The sequence below is a fragment of the Heloderma suspectum genome, chromosome 11 (genome assembly GCF_057233095.1).
Source record: "Heloderma suspectum isolate Gila_16-S chromosome 11, 16-S_ref, whole genome shotgun sequence".
Taxonomy (NCBI): domain Eukaryota; kingdom Metazoa; phylum Chordata; class Lepidosauria; order Squamata; family Helodermatidae; genus Heloderma; species Heloderma suspectum.
The window spans coordinates 32,187,623-32,200,499 of NC_139468.1; positions in this window are offsets into that span (position 1 = coordinate 32,187,623).

A 12,877-nucleotide genomic window follows, 5' to 3' on the forward strand; every position below is an offset into this window, starting at 1 on the left:
CAAATATATGCCAAATATAGATGTACGGATTTTGTAAAATCCATTCTGCCTGTGTTTCATGGATTGTATCGTGCCTTTCCTTCCGGCATCCGCTCATTGACAGAATCATGTTTGTTTTTTTTCAAATTTCCCAAATTTGTGCAAATTCCCATTTGTGCAAATTTGTACTTGCAAAAGTGTGCAAATTCCCCCACAAAATGCACAAATCCCCCCCAATGTGCAAATCCCTCCCCAATACACATTTTCATGCATTAGTCCATGGGGGAAATAAGCATTTTCAACTGCTTTTTTATTTTACATATTTTTCTACCACTAAATTTGCATAAAATTCTGGAAAGTTAAAAAAAATGGTCCGCTATTCTGTGGAATCCATGCAACTCAGGGAAAAGCCAGTCCGCTGCAGAATATGTGGGTTGGATTCATAGAAATTCAAACTCATTTGATTCCATGGTGGATTTCTGTGACATCCCTAATGCCAAAGTACTGTGCAGTTTTTTGCCACAAATCCTGAGTTTTGTGCCACCTTCAAAAGTGTGAAAATGGCTTACCCTACAGTGGTGCCTGGTGAAGGCAGTATTACCACATTCTCATATCATCTGATCCTATGCCAAAATTTTGCGCTAGTTCTGTTCTTGGGAAGTTGTGGATTTGTGGTGCAAAAGAGCACAGAAGTAGCACAAAACGTTGGCATAGGTTTGGAGGTGATATGGGAATGTGGACTTTTTGCCTTCTCCAGGTCCCACGCAAGGGTATGCCATGTTCGTGATTGTGGTGGTGGCACAAAACTCGGGATTTGTGGCACAAAAAGCAGAAAACTGTGGTGTACGTTTGGAAGTGATATGAGAATGTTGTTTTTTGTGTGTGCTGACTATGAACCAGCATTTGTTGCAGTATAGAGTTGTGGACGTCGGCACAAACTCAGAATTTGTGGCACAAAACTGGCATAAAACTTTGACATAGGTTTGAAGGAAATAGTAGTTTATGGGGTTTGTCATTAACAGCCTGTTGTTTTGCGTTTTTTGTATAGCTTTTGCACCAAATCATTGCTTCATCTAGCTGGCATCTGACCGGTTGAGTCAGAGAAAAAAGCTAAAGGGTTACCTGACCCTGAAATGCAGAGTGTCAAAACTGGTGTCCTTTTTCAGCGTGGAGGCATGTTTTGATTGCAGCAGAGATGGTGAAATGGGAAATGCAATCGTCTTGGCCTGCCAATACCATTTAGAAAGGAGGACAAGTGATGAGTCAGCTCTTAAGTAGAAGAAAGGTCAGGGGAAAGGGTATGTCCTGTTAATCGGTGACAGAAGCCAAGAGGAGGATGAAGGGAGCAAGAGTGCTTGATGGGAAGGAGCGGGGCGGGGGGCGGTATGTGTGTCAAGGATGACTCTCAACATTTCCAGCTTTGGAACCCTAATTAAGGGGAAAGCACTTTCTGAGACTTGTAAGATGCTCAGATTGAGCATTGCAAGGCCAAACATCAAGGTAGTCTCTCAAGATTTAGGAAACATATTTCATCATGTTGACTTTTCAATAAAGGCACTGCATAAACCGCTATGTAAGCAGCAGCTTTGGAAAACCAACTGTGATAAGTTGAAGGCCGTTTGTTTTCTCTTGCTTGGATTTCTTTGATTGAAGTTATTTATGGGAAAGAGAATTTCATGGGCTCTCCGCTGCCACGCAGCTGGGACTGGTGGGTGTGATGATGTCATGGCTGGGAGGAGGCCATCTGCCCCTCCCCCAGTAGCTTGGCTGGGGAGAATTTGACCACCTAAGCTCAAGAAGCTGACCTTTTGCTTCTTGCCATACACATTTCCCTTGATAGCCCTGTGAAGGAAGGCACTTACAGTTCTATTGATGGGAAATGGGGGGAGGCAGTCGTGGGCTGGCTTGCTGAAGGCAACTTGCTCTTTTCCCAGTTAAACCATGCTTTGAACTTGAGCACAAATCCAGATCACTCCATCCCCAGGAATATGAAAATGTGTAGTGTGACAGTGTCTGAAGGATATATTTTGTGAGATTAGGAAATTGGGATATGTGGAACTGTTGTATTTTTTTCTCATGAAAAGATGCAATGATGGACTGAGGTTTGGAAGCCCTTGATAGCTGGATGAAAATGTTACTCTAGGTGCTGGAAACTTTCTGATAAAGTTAAAATATGGATAAAGCTGTGTGTGTGTGAGAGAGAGAGAGAGCGAGCGAGCACCTTTTTGGGTCTGTGGTAGGCTGACCATATTTCCTTGAGACAAAAATGGGATATTGGGATGACAAAAACGGGATGGGGTTATGTAATATTCCATATTCATGAAAAAAGTTAGACGATTCTCTATGGGCAGAATGATGGTAGAAATAACAGTAAGACTCAACCTCCTGGCTCCCACACGCTGAATGGGGCTTAGCGACCGCCTCTTGAATTCCCCGCCACTGCAGACAAGCCAGGGGGCGGCGTCTGATCGCGCTAGCTCGAGAAGCCTGGCCCTGACTGGATAGAGTAAACGGAACTTCCTCTTCCGTCACACTAGTCGCTTTACTGCACGCGTTGATTAGCACAGAGCCTTATGATAAACACGTTCAGTTTCTTACAAAAAATTAAAACGGGACAAAATTGACATTTATATTAAAATGACAGGACGGTCAGGAAATATGAAAAAAACAGTACTGTCCCTTTTAAAACGGTATGTATGGTCAGCCTAGTCTGTGGGCACATTCTGGCAATTTGAGAAACTGTCCTGGGCATCACCACAAAATGGCTGTTCATGGGAGGTGTGGTTAGTCACAAAGCACAAGTACCCTGCCCAAAAGACTGAGTACAAGGCAGAGGTCTGAGCTCGAACACACAAAGCAACAGCTTTGAACCCACAGTTTCCAGTGCCAACAGAAACCTATTTCACAGAAGGCAAATGCTTTTTCTCTTCCCCACCCACTTCATTGCCAGCAAACCACATTCCCCCCATCTCTTTCTCTCACTATGGAACACCACCCGCATGCGCACGTATACACACTTCAAAATGCATTTTAGTTCCAAAACTTCATAAAACATATAAGTCTGGTTGGATTGTTTGAAATCAAAGTGATTTAAATCAATTTAAATCAACAAGGGGAAAGGCCTATTTAAATCAAGTTTCCCACTGATCCCTCTCCATGTAATTTCCTAAACAAGGGCGTAAATCCCAAAGCTGCAAATGAGGTACAGAGTAAACATTTGAGAAATGATCAAATTGGTTCTTCATTTGCACAGAGAAATCCTCCTTTAACTCAATGTATTTGGTAGAGATACGTTCCGTGGGGTTTTTAACTCCCTGGAAAAGACCCTGATGCTGGGAAAGACTGAAGGCAAAAGGAGAAGGGGACGGCAGAGGATGAGATGGCTAGATAGCATCACGGATGCAATGAATATGAACTTGAGCACGCTCCAGGAGAGAGCGCAGGACAGGAAGGCCTGGCGTGCTGTGGTTCATGGGGTCACGAAGAGTCGGACACGACTGAACGACTGAACAACAACATTTGGTAGAGGCATTGATTCAGTTTAGAGATTGAACTGTAGCATATCGCTACAGTTAATCAGATTATTTAATAGTAACCAAGCTATCCTTAAAGAGAAACATAGTACTTGCATTTTTTTGTAATTCAAAAAAATATCCAAGATTTAATTTAAAAAATCAATGATTTTTCTCAGCTCTGGTATATGTGGGCAAAATGGTAGGGAGAAGATTGACGCTATCATATACTCAGCCAGAAATTTCTGGACTTTCAGTTCTGTAATTTTGTTTAAACTACGTTCATTAGTCATTTGTTTATCTTTCCAAGTTCTGCTTTCAAAATCAGTAAATACCTATTTTAAAGATAATATAGAAGTTCTGCTTAGACCTAACATTGAGCAGCTGCAGTGAGGCAGCTGGTTACAGCATCCACTGTAAGGGATCTAACATTGCAAGAAGACAATCATCCACCCCCTTGCCATCCACATGGGGACCTGAAACCCTGCTCTACGTTGGCATAGCATCAACTATCCATGCAGCTGTACGAAGCCTGAGCTCTTCCATCAAACACCGTTTTTGTTGTGCAAGGAAGAGGGGATGGAGAGGCAGAGCTCCTGATAGGTCCATTTTAGCCTGTAAAACGTAGCTCTCCTTCCTCCAAACAGGCTGCTAGAATGGAAGCTGCATCTTTCTTACTGACCACAAAAGCATTTTTTTACCTCTTTTCTCTCCATTTCTGTAAACAGCTCTGGAATCTCTTAAGTGCATAAGCAAGTGTTTTTGTTGTTGTTGATTGCTTGGCAGGGTCTGGCAGCTGACAACACAATTCCATTTAGAGCAGGAGTTCTCAAATGTTGCGCTGTAGCTACACTTGTGTGGCCCCAGGTCTACTGCTAGTATGCCACAAGAAATGAATTTAGGTCTCCCATGAGCCCCCAAATCTCTACCAACAGAGGAGGGAGCCTGAAGTGTCTCTGTATGATATGCTGCTCTCTGGGCTTGTCTCCTACCAATCCTTGGGGATTCTGCCACATCTCTGTATCAGGTGATTCAATTACTGAATCGCTTCCCCGATACAGAAATGTGACAGAGTTACTCGCCCTTGGAAAGGAGGCTGTCCATTGCATTTCTGCATGAGTGACTGTTCTGGGCTTGCAGTTACATGGGGTGGGCAGTTCTTCCTCTTGCACACTACATTTGGAGACATAAGAGCAATGTTTACTTCCAATTTCAACTAAAAACATTATGCCTTACTTCAGGCAGGCAGAAGATAGATCTGGATCTATTCATTTATTTATTACATTTCTATTCCGCCCAATAGCCGACGCTATCTTGGTGGTTCACAACAAGAGATCTACTGGTAGATCTGCCGTAGATTAGCAAGGATTTCAGACTCCTAGTTGTTTGACGATATCTGCAACTATGACCTCCCACTGTTCAAAGGAAGAAAACTCTGGATAAGCAGGAGTGGATTTTTGTGTGAAACAACTCAGCTCAATCCAGTTCTGATGCTCAAAGTGAATTCCTGGGCACGAGATTCTTTCAATCTGAGTGTATTTCTTTTGTGCCTGGCTCCAGTTGGTGGATCTCAAGGTTCCCTCAATCCAAAGTTTGCCCACCCTTGCCTTAGCTTTCAGACTTCTATTGCCTCTTTTTTTTTTTTAACCTAAAGTCCCCCTAAAATCTCCAGTTTGTGTTTCGCTTAGCAATGTGAAGGCCTGGAAAACCTCTGGAAACATTTGGAGAAAGCCCATTTTTTCCCCCCGAGGACCGTTTTTGTCTTTTTCTGAGAAATTTGAAAAATTGAACAGCTTTGGATTATGAAATATTTTCTTCAAGAATTTAAGACAAAGTATTTATATATAGTTACCCAGCCTTTATTCCTTCCAAAATGATTTCTAAAAACTATGTAATAAGATCACCTTTATAGGAAGACTAGAGATGTAAAATGTTTGGAAATAATGATGCCATGGGGAATAATGTTTTTTTTTTTAATCCTCTTAAGGTTCCCAGCATAGTTATTTCTTTCATTCCTTGTTAAAATTATGGATCTAAAGTATATTTTACTGATAGACATTTATGCTCTGTTTTCTTACATGTGAGTAGAGTCACATTCTTGACAGTAAATGTGCATTCTCGACAGTTTGGGTTTTGTTCTATAGAATCCTGTGTTTCTGATGCTGTAGCAGTCATGTAATGTATTATATTCATATAATAATTACAAATATACTGAGTTTACTTTTAAAAAGTTTTAAAATATAATAATTTTATGAACAAACTTAAGTTATACATAAAATAACTTTAGGAACAGAAAGGCTGCTTTATGTTCCTAAAGCAGCCCTCTTCAACCTGGTGCCCTCCAGATGTTTTGGACTGCAGTGCCCAGCATTCCCGACCATTGTCCATGCTGCCTGAGGCTGATGGGAGCTGAAGTCCAAAATATCTGGATGGGACCAGGTTGGGAAAGTCTGTTTTAAAGCAACAAAGTGACTTTAGAGCTCCAAAAATACAGGGTGTTTCAAAATGATGGACCCAATTTCAAAGCAGTATATTTCACGATGGCAACACGTTACAATTTCACCAAAAGTTACAAACGGTTTAATGAGTTATCAAGTTTACCATGTTATCAAGCCTCATGATCAAACATTGCCTTAACACACGCCAGACAGTCGTATTAGAGATCGCAAGTTCTTGGCTGGCATGACGAGTGGACTTGCATGGGCTACGCTGAAAACTCTCTTGAATTCTTCTCACGTTTTCCTCTGAAAAGCGTGGTCACCCTGCGCTCTTCCTCTTACATAAACAGCCTGTTTCCTCAAATTGTCAGTACCAACAATGAATGCTCTTTGGCATTGGCGGATCGATGCCCAAATGCCGTTGAAACGCACGCTGCACCACAATTGTGGATTCAGTCTTGCTGAACTGCAGAACGCAAAACGCCTTGTGTTGCGGGGTCGCCATCTTGCGAATGATTGAGGTCAGGGGCTGTTTGTGTGCTGAGAGAGGCATCTAGCAGTAATCATCTGAAACTCTATGCCCCACCCTTTCAAGTGGTAAGAGTTTCATTCATGGGTGGTTCGTGGTTGCAGAGAGCGATTTCAAATTGGGTCCATCTTTTTGAAATACCCTGTACGTATGGGTTATTTTTCAATTTCCCCCCAAATTTCCATTTTTTTCTGAAAACCCCTGGAATCTTATACAGTCAAGTTTGTAGTTTCCTCCTTCCTTCATTTTAAGACTGGCTAAATGCAACCTTTGTGGCTAAAACATCAAGCCAGCTTTTTTTCCTCCCTGCTTTGCTTAACATTCAGGCTGATGAAGAGTTCTAGAGATCTTGAAAGCTTGCTTACTATTTCCAGAGGGTAGCTGTGTTAGTCTATTGCAGAAAAAAGAACAAAGAGCCTTATGGCACCTTAAAGTCTAATACATTTATTCTGGTTTAAGCTTTCATGGATTATAGCCCACTTCATCAGATGCCTGGAGTATTATGGAGGGTTTCAGGTCTGTATGCAGCGGAGAAGACTCTTACGAGTCCCCTGGACTGCAAGGAGGTCAAATCAGTCAATCCTAAAGGAAATCAACCCTGAGTGCTCATTGGAAGGACAGATGCTGAAGCTCAAATATTTTGGCCACCTAATGTGATGAGGAAACTCACTGGAAAAGACCCTGATGCTGGGAAAGATTGAAGGCAAAAGGAGAAGGGGACGGCAGAGGATGAGATGGCTAGATATAGCATCACCGATGCAATGAATATGAACTTGAGCACACTCCGGGAGAGAGCGGAGGACAGGAAGGCCTGGCGTGCTGTGGTCCATGGAGTCACGAAGAGTCGGACATGACTTAACGACAACAACAATGCAGTACATATGGTGGGAGTGGAGGGCAGGGGAAGAATGGTCGACAGGAGGTCAGAAGGAAATTAAATTCAGAAAGTGACAATCACATTATTACTAGCGGTCATTCACAGTGCAGTTGTTGGTGATAACACAACCTGGCACTAAGTAAGCCAATTAACACCTGTAGTGTGATAAAAATCTTTTATCCTGATTCAAGCTTCTGGCAATAGAATTAAATCTGTTGATGAATTCTAACTCTGCAGTCTCTCCCACTAATCTCCCTTGAGGTTTCTTTGCTTCACAGCAGGTTTAAATTCTATCACCGGAGGCTGACTATTCTGTGACGGTTTGGTTTGTCCTAGTAAAACTGTTGCCCAACTGTTGATGTTGGTTTCTTTTTTTTTACAGATCAACATGGCTTCCTTTGCTTTCAGCTTTCAGGAGTTTGGCAAACAGTGGTCAATTTTTTTTATTTTTTAAAAAGCATTTCTATGCCCAGGACCAGCCCAAGACATTTTGCTGCCTGAGATGAAAGACAAGATGGCTCCCCTTCCCCCATCAATGCACAGAAGCTGACTGGACTGGCAGTTGAATATTACATCAACTCTGGCAATGGGATAGCATCTTCCACCATACCTAAGGCAGCAGGCTGGTTTGGGGCCCCCAGGTCAGGTTATGTGGTCTATACAGCTCTGTCCTCCAAGAGAAGGGAACACCTGGAGAATTCATGAGGAGCAGCCTAGAGGCTGCCACCAGTGTCCACCCCCCAGCATTTGCTGCCTGAGGCAGTCGCCACACTCTGTCTGTTGGTAGGACCGGCCCTGTCTCTGTGTGTGTAATCGGTGTGAAATCCAAAGCAGTCTGAAAATCAGATAATCCCCCCCGCCGCCCAAAATATATCACAAGATAAACCCACAGAATGGTTCATAATAAATAAAATATATCCAATATGGCAATAGTGTATGCTGACAACATCAATGGTCAAGAAATTCTTGTTGGGGGGAAAAATGTACAGAGCGTGTGTCATAATGATATTGTTGGTGCATGCCTCTCCGTCCATCGGAAGGCTGTTGCAAATAATAGATTCCATCACTGTGAAATGGTTTAAAGCCTTCCTATTAGGGCTGGCTCTTTATAGTTGGTTCTCGGATTGTATTGGGAAGGTTTTGTTCACCATATTTCACTTAAGTTGATTCCTCTGCCCACTTTTTTTTGCGGGGGGGATTGTCATCATAAAGCGGCTGGTGTGTGAACACAGGGAGCTGGTTCAGCCCCATGCAGGGGAGCATTTTCAAAGAGAAACTACCAACTCTTTTTTTGCTCTTTAAGTTATCCTTGAATGCAGCAGCATATTTACTTAAACTTAAAAAGCAGAGAGAGAGAAGTTCCCTCCTCCAAGGACCTGACAATTTAAATGGTTTAGCATATAAAGGGGGATTCACTCACCTTAAATGACTTGGGCAGCGGGGCTGAGAAAGAGATCTTTGTCAAACACCCTGGAGAACCACAACCAGTCAAAGAAGACAGCAGTGGACTGGATAGACCAGGGGGTCTGACCTGGTATAAGTCAGCTCATTTGGACCTTTGCTCTGATCCACCAGGGTTCTTCTGTTTACAGCCATTATTAATCATGAGAACTAAATGAAGTTTCCGTGTTTGAAGGCAGGGCATCTCTGAGGATACTAGGGGCAAGCAACAGAGCAGCGCTGTGGCTTTCATCAAGGCTGGCGTCAAAAGGTAGGCATAGTTGGGCGCCTGCCAAGGGTCCACACCCCAGCACGGGCCCACTGACAGGAGCTCCCTAGTGTTGCTCCTCTTCCTCACCATTGCAACCTGCTTGTTTACCTGCCCCCTGGCCTGCAACAATAGGAAAGAAGTATTGGATTTGGCCTGAGCAGGTTGTGTTTCCTGGGAGGGACCAGGAAGTCTTTGTTTAAGTAAAACTTAGATTTTTACTCTTCTGTCTAGTATTTAGTCACTGCTACCTTCATGTTCCAAAGTTGCTGGACTGCACCGCACGCACTGTCACAGACTCTGCCTCCCAAACAAACCTAAGTTTTATTTAAAGAAAACCTTTTCACGGAGCTCTCTCAGGCTATGGCCTCTCTCTCCTCAGGCCAGAAGTAGTGAGCGCTGTCCTCACCCACTTCCTGGTTCCTCCCAGGGAGCGCAACCCACTCAGGCCAAATCCAGTACTTCTTTCATATCGTTACATGGCCCAGAGAAAGCAATGCTGAGAAAGAGGATGAGGAGCAATAGCAGCTGATGACCATGGCGGTGAGAAGGTAGATGCATTGCGGGAGAAGGAGCAAGACATTGAAGGTGTCTTGCCCAAGGGCCCTCAAAACTTCAAGCCAGCACTGGCCTCGTGCCTGTTTCAAGAGTGCTTTCTTAGCCCATGAAAGACAGAAGCCTACGTGCTGTGGCTAAAGCTTTATTGAGAATGAAACAGAGTGGAAGGCCAGGATCTCTTCTCAATCATCCCGGACTGCAGGACACGGAATAATGGGCTCAAGTTACAGGAAGCCAGATTCCGGTTGAACATCAGGAATAACGTCCTCGCTGTTAGAGCAATACGACAATGGAACCAGTTACCTAGGGAGGTGGTGGGCACTGGAGGCATTCAAGATGAGGCTGGCTAGCCCTCTGTCAGGGATGCTCTGACTTGGATTCCTGCATTGAGCAGGGGGTTGGACTCGATGGCCTTGTAGGCCCCTTCCAACCCTACTATTCTATGATTCTATGAAACAAGGGGCATCTCTACACCAGCCTAAAAAGCATTTAAAACGGGGCTTTCTGCTTTCATTTTAAATGCAGGATCACGACTATTCCCTTTTTCGCATGCTTCCTCCCCCCTTCCCCCCTCCTTCTCCCCATATCCGAGTCTCCCATTCTCTTTCATTGATCTTGCTCCTCTTCTTGCCACTTTTCCTCTTTTCACAGAGGGAACTCAAACGGAACACAAGGGGGTAATTTGATAGCTCATTGTCTGGGATCTATTTAAAAATGGAACAGAGGGCATTTAGTGCAGGAGATGCCCTGGAGGGACACAGCGTCGTGGAAAGAGCCCACAAACTTCCGCAAAGGAGCCATCTGAATCACAGGATAAAAGCTCCATGTGAAGAAAGCCAGGATTTGTAGTGCGTTCTCCTCCCTCTTGGCCTCTATACCGGAGTTCAGCTTCTAGTCTACTTGTAGTCCTTTTGCTGGATATAACTGCTACCTATTATAACAGCGCCCTGCTTGTGGCCACAAGCTTGAGGCATCCATTTGCAGCAATGCCTGGCCACATGGATGCGTGGCCAACCATTTGGGCTAACAGATGGACCCTTGTTGTACTCTACCAGGGCTGTACTTAAGGTCTCATGTGCAAATTCAGCCATATCTATAGAACTGACCTCCCTTTCTCCAGCTGGTTTTGCTAGAGCAGGGGTGCAGAACCACAGGCCTTCTTGGGGTCCCACTCAGTCCTTCAGCGATTCCCTTGACCACTAAGCATTTGGTGGTTTCCCAGCTTTTGTGCAGATTTTTCCCACACCCCATTCTAAAAGATTGAAATGCCTCTCCTAAGGCTGAGTTACTGGCAGAAAGAGACTTAAACGAAAATATGCTGGCATTTTTGGCCCTGCCCCTAACCCTTTAGCCCCACCCCACCCACCCCTGAAATGCAGCCCCCGAGAGCTTCTCTGAAACAGAATGCAGCCCTCAGGTAGAAAGAGGTTCAACATCCCTGTGCTAGATGTTACAGTTTTCTAGACAGGTGCCACCATCTTGTGCTATCTGGTACACTGGTGTCGCTTGGATTTTGTTTTGTTTTTTGGTCCCTCCATTCAAATTTATGGATTCAAACAGAAGCAAAACCTAAAAAGTCGGCCCTAAATTTCATGCTGAAAACAACAAAGTCAGCATTCATTTTCTGCCCACAGGCGAAGAGCTTGTGACGGGCTGCGTAGCAAAGGATCAACATCATCGGATCTCATGACCCTGGGAGTTTGCTCTCTACCCAGATTTTCGAGAGGTTTTTGAGGCCTTTCATTATGTAATCTCTTTTGCAAAAGCTACTCTCCAAAATGTTTGCTGTTTCTGTTATACTGAATGTTTTGCTTTTATTTTCCACAATCTAATTTGCTCTTCTTTTTAACTAAGGGCACAATCATATGGAGACAGTCATCAGCTTCCAAACTGAGGCTGATGACTGTCCAATGTAGGGTGGCCAGAACACGGAGGTGATCCTCGCTTCTGTGTTCTGGCTGCCCTGCATTTTTGCCTAGACAGGCGATTTCACCTGTCTAGGCACAGTTTCGGGGAGGGGGAGGGAAGGGGCCTGGAGACCCAGTAGGAAACTGTGTAAAGCAGCTTCCACAATCTCCTCCCCTCCCTGCTCCTGGGACTGCCCCCTTTTCCCCATCTCTGCACTCCCTTTTCCGAGCCTGCAGATGTAGCCGGCGTGGAGAGAACCGCGCCAGTGGCAGGGGGCAGGGAGTGTGGTTTCTCGAAACTGCAATGGGAGCTCTGGCTTCAGCCTCAGTTCCCTGGCTCCCACCTTGGTTCCCAGAAACTGAAAAATCCCATGGCCCTCTAGACAGTGTCTAGTGGCTGAAGGATTGCTCCCTACAGGTGCAAACCTATGCCTGTTTAGACGGAAGCAAGTCCTAGAACTCCCAGCATTCCCCAGCAAGCCATGCTGGCTGCAGAATGCTGGGACTTGTAGGATGTGTTTCTGTTTAAACAAGCATAGGATTGTGCCCTAAATACATTTAACACGGACCAAAAATGCAGAGATGTATCAAGGCAAAAGATGTAAGCTGTGAACCTGGAAGTCCTAGCTTGATCTGTAGCCTGATCTATTTTGTCCTGTTTATTGTTCGTTCCACTTCCTGGGATTCCAGCACGTCCTTCCTGCTGCATAGTAGACAGGGCATGTATCTGTGAAGTCAGACTCAAGCGCCTTGGAGAAGCAGCTGTGCAAGCCAAGCGTCTGGGACTGAACCGGCAGTTGGAGGTGCTTCTACAGCAGCCAACTCAATCCCGAACATTTTGCCCGTGCAGTAGCATGGAAGAATCCAGGAAGGCTTTTGTAGGCCAGATGGGCAACCTCTGTGAGCTGGAGGTTACCCTCCCCTGTTTTGAGAGAAGAGATTTACGCACAGAGTAAATCTTGATGTGTACAGTTCAGACAATTCCCGATTAGCTCATCCAGTGAGTCTTGTCCATACGTTTATAGCGCATGGTTCCTTTCACATCTAACTTCAGGACTCCCTCGGCTTGCTTGCTTTTTGCATTTTTGTGATATTTCCAATGGGCTAACATTGGAGGCATGGACAGACATATATTACCAATTCCCTGCGGAATGAAGTTTACAACAAGTTTCATCTCCTTGTGCCTTCCATAGAAATTAGCCCGAACTGTTTGACTGTCTTTTAATTATTCACTTATCCATCTTAACAAGGGAAGTAATAAGCACAGCAGCAAATCTAGGCTGACTCTTTAACTGAGGGATCAAAGACTCCATTCTCTGCTTCTTGGATACCAAGATTATAGGCCTGATATTCAATTTGTCTGGTTAAC